The sequence below is a fragment of the Periplaneta americana genome, chromosome 3 (genome assembly GCF_040183065.1).
Source record: "Periplaneta americana isolate PAMFEO1 chromosome 3, P.americana_PAMFEO1_priV1, whole genome shotgun sequence".
NCBI classification, from domain to species: Eukaryota; Metazoa; Arthropoda; class Insecta; order Blattodea; family Blattidae; genus Periplaneta; species Periplaneta americana.
Window position 1 is genome coordinate 26,158,147 of NC_091119.1, and position 4,503 is coordinate 26,162,649.

The following is a 4,503-nucleotide window of genomic DNA, read 5'->3' on the forward strand; positions in this document are numbered from 1 at the left end:
TCTGTAACACATTTCACTGACACTATAGAACACATTTCATTGACGCTATAAATTATCACTGATCGGAACTGTTCACTGCACTGTAAAACCATAACTTCACTGACTCACCTCGCTTCACTGATACAACAGTTCAAATAAGTCAAATAATTACATTCTTATGCATACTTATAAACAGAACTACATTTAAGCTAAACATTTCTAGTCTAAGGCCCTCTTACACGCTATTTTTAAATAATTTACAATTCAAACCAAGGAAGTAAACTCGTCAGGCTAGATAAATACATGCCACCTTAAAAAATTAAATGTTGAATGTCACCTTAATTTTAATTTTCACTTTATACACAACTCTTTAAATTATTCTTGAATCTCCTTAAGGAAGGACAGCCCTCAAAGACCGCTGCAGGTAGGTCATTCCAATCATTTATAGTTCTATTTAAAAATGAGAATTTACCTACATCCGTTTTCTGTTTCCTACATTTGAATGTGTTAATAATGTAAATACAGTCCTGGATACAGTGAACTCGGTTATAGTGAAAATTCGGCTATAGTGAACGTAAATCGTTGGTCCCAACCTGCATACATTAAAAAGTACATTAATATTTCGGTTATAGTGAACCTAAAACTAGAACTTTCCCAAGGAAATATAATTTTAAAATGGCCAAAATGGTAATTTAGGAAACTCTTCCTGCTGTAAACTTCTACTCCTTAAGTGCACTGAAAGACAAAGGAGCCATTCAGTTTCCTGGACAGTTTGAAACATGTTAAAGGGAATAGTGTATGCAGTGAGGCATTGCCTAGAGATATATTTTAAATCATTTCTATAATCCTCCATGCATAAATCTTTCAACCAACGTGATACCGTGGAAACCAAAGGATGAAGCTGTAAAATATCTTGGAGTGCACTTAGATCGCCGTCTGTCATGGAAACATCACATCAACAACAAACTTAAATTGGCCTACTCAAGACTCGCTAAATTATACCCGCTCCTCAACAAGAAATCATCTCTAAAGCTACAAAATTGCATGCTACATTACACATCTCTATTACGACCTCTACTGCTTTATGCCTGTCCTGTCTGGGAAGGAGCTGCAATAAGTGAAATTAAACACATCCAGTCGTTTCAAAATAAAGTCCTACGAATTTCACTCGATTCTCCTTGGTTTGTCCGTAACAGCCAACTACACAGAGAAACTGGTATTGACACAATCAAACAGTTTATTCATTCACAATCTAAGAAGTTCTATGACAACCTAGAAAATGTTCCAGGCGCCGTCCATTACTCTCTCGGAAAGAAGTCCACATTTCCCACCAGAATCAAGAGCCGACTTCCGATGGACCTCATATTATAATGAAAATTTATCATCACACCAACCTATGTAAACAATTACTTATTAACAATTATTTTTGTTCAATGAGGAGCCCAATCTAGGCTGCCCTCAATTCAGTGTCATGTATTGTATTTATAATTTTTAGAAATGATCTGTATAGCGCTAAATGCGCTGATCGATCAATAAATTGTTTAAAAAAAATCATTTCTATAACCGCTACAATGAAAGTGACTTCACCGAATCTATATTATTGTCTTTCAGTCAGTTCATATTCTCTTTGCAACATTGAGTGCTGCCGTGCAAAAATGTATAACAGTAAGCGTTTTAATTATCGCCTGTGTTTATTAGACAAGTCAACAATGAGTGCAGGTCTAACGTTATTTTTAACGGTTATTTTTCTTTCAGTTTTCATTGCGACGTTATTGTAGCTAGCTAAATATTTCCGTCATATCGCAACATATCAGTACAACCAAACACAAAAATACACTTCCCAAGGCTACTGCGAAGAAGATTTCTTCAGCGAATAGGAATTATAAAGAATGGACACTGAGCGAATTTTCCTGTGTTTTGTTTCTCTGTGCGTCAGCGTTTAGTTCTACTTTTAAGCGCTAGAGGTTAGTGTAATCGAGCATAAGCTAAGATAATAATTGAAAATAGAGTTGAGACACGGGATTCAAACACCGCCTACCTTATTGCATAATTCAGTAACGCTTTGCTTCAAATAAATTCAAGTTAACAGCTTTTTCTTATTTCTCAGTGACGAACTAGTTGTAATAATAATTTTTATATTTCAGATATAATAAATTATATTATAAAATAATATAATACATTATAAAATTATGTATCAAATTCGTTTAATATTTGTATATAATATAATACAGGTATATGGTTTTACTTCTCATAGGAGTTTTGTTTTTCCATTTTCAGTGCTATCAAAACATTACATATTTTAATTGTTGTTGGGGTCAACGTCTCGACTCTCATTATAAAGGAACTCTAGAGTCTAGACATTACAGTTAATGACGGATTTATTATTTTATGGATTCAATTTATTTTATTTGAGTACATAATGTACCTAGATGTATTAATTATATGTGTTATATTTCCGCTGTGTCGACTGCTAGCTGGTGTGATGTCAGCGCCAACTCTAGGGAGAAAGCAGAATCTCACGCTCTAGTAGCTTGAAGGTCATTGAAATCAGTCCGGCTACATCAAAGGTACCGACGCGAAGTGTCCATTCTTTATAATCCCTATTCGCTGATCTCTTTTTTTCCAACAGTAATTGCAACATCGAGTTGAAAATCTCAATTTGCATTCGACTTATGTCAAGCTTTTCTTGCTGCCTTAATCCCTTTGTGGAAAGTGCAATGTTGTGGGTCTAGTGCAAGGTTTTTGTAATTGCCATTTATTGCGTATTTTAGCTATTTATGATGCCTTTTTGCCTGCCTATTTTAATGATTTATAATGCCTAAACTTCCGGTCTCTGTTCATCACAGTTAATGGAAGGAGTCCATATTTGTACCTATTTTTAAAAAGGGGGACAAAACCAACTGTGGTAACTTTCGAGGAATATCACTTTTGGTGACGTCGTACAAAATTTTGTCCAATATTCTTTTGAGAAGATTAACTCCGTACGTAGATGAAATTATTGGGGATCATCAGTGCGGTTTTCGGCGTAATAGATCGACTATTGATCAGATTTTTTGTATTCGACAGATAATGGAGAAAAAATGGGAGTATAAGGGTACAGTACATCAGTTATTCATAGATTTCAAAAAGGCATATGAGTCGGTTAAAAGGGAAGTATTATATGATATTCTTATTGAATTTGGTATTCCCAAGAAACTAGTTCGATTAATTAAAATGTGTCTCAGTGAAACATACAGCAGAGTCTGATGCTTTTCCAATTCACTGCGGTCTAAAGCAGGGAGATGCACTATCACCTTTACTTTTTAACTTCGCTTTAGAATATGCCATTAGGAAAGTTCAGGATAACAGGCAGGGTTTGTAATTGAACGGGTTACATCAGCTTCTTGTCTATACGGATGACGTGAATATGTTAGGAGAAAATACACAAACGATTAGGGAAAACACGGAAATTTTACTTGAAGCAAGTAAAGCGATCGGTTTGGAAGTAAATCCCGAAAAGACAAAGTATATGATTATGTCTCGTGACCAGAATATTGTACGAAATGGAACTATAAAAATTGGAGATTTATCCTTCGAAGAAGTGGAAAAATTAAAGTATCTTGGAGCAACAGTAAGAAATATAAATGACACTCGGGAGGAAATTAAACGCAGAATAAATATGGGAAATGCGTGTTGTTATTCGGTTGAGAAGCTCTTATCGTCCAGTCTGCTGTCCAAAAATCTGAAAGTTAGAATTTGTAAAACAGTTATATTACCGGTTCTTCTGTATGGTTGTGAAACTTGGACTCTCACTCTGAGAGAGGTACGTAGGTTAAGGGTGTTTGAGAATAAGGTGCTTAGGAAAATATTTGGGGCTAAGCGGGATGAAATTACAGGAGAATGGAGAAAGTTACACAACGCAGAACTGCACGCAGTGTATTCTTCACCTGACATAATTAGGAACATAAAATCCAGACGTTTGAAATGGGCAGGGCATGTAGCACGTATGGGCGAATCCAGAAATGCATATAGAGTGTTAGTTGGGAGACCGGAGGGAAAATACCTTTAGGGAGGCCGAGACGTAGATGGGAGGATAATATTAAGATGGATTTGAGGGAGGTGGGATATGATGATAGAGATTAGATTAATCTTGCACAGGATAGAGACCGATGGCGGGCTTATGTGAGGGCGGCAATGAACCTTCGGGTTCCTTAAAAGCCATTTGTAAGTAAGTAAGTAATTAAGTAAGTTCATCACAGTCAGGTAGTTAACCGTTACTCCAAAGAGGTGGACTTGTTTATTTTAAGCCACTGTGTGTTTTACGAGAGAATACCAGAGAATGCATTTTGGAAACTGCGCTAACTCCTTTTAATCTCTTATCTTCTGGTCATGATATGCGATAGGAAATTTAGCATGTAACACATCCGTATTTTATGTCATTTGACAAATAGTATGTTATCTACATTATGTTGCGCGTATCATGTTTACTGAAGCGATAAAGAATTACACACCTAGGACTATGCCATGGTGTTATTTGCGCCCTTG

The 4,503-nt window shown here is 35.9% G+C and overlaps 2 protein-coding genes across 7 annotated transcripts in view; one reads left to right on the plus strand and one right to left on the minus strand.

The window, feature by feature from the left end:
• The window catches only part of LOC138695868 (metabotropic glutamate receptor 1-like), a 1,249,477-nt gene that overhangs the window by 51,806 nt on the left and 1,193,168 nt on the right, over positions 1–4,503 (minus strand). The gene's annotated exons all lie outside the window — the stretch shown is intronic.
• Positions 1–4,503, plus strand: part of LOC138695870 (uncharacterized) — a 97,202-nt gene that overhangs the window by 41,186 nt on the left and 51,513 nt on the right. The gene's annotated exons all lie outside the window — the stretch shown is intronic.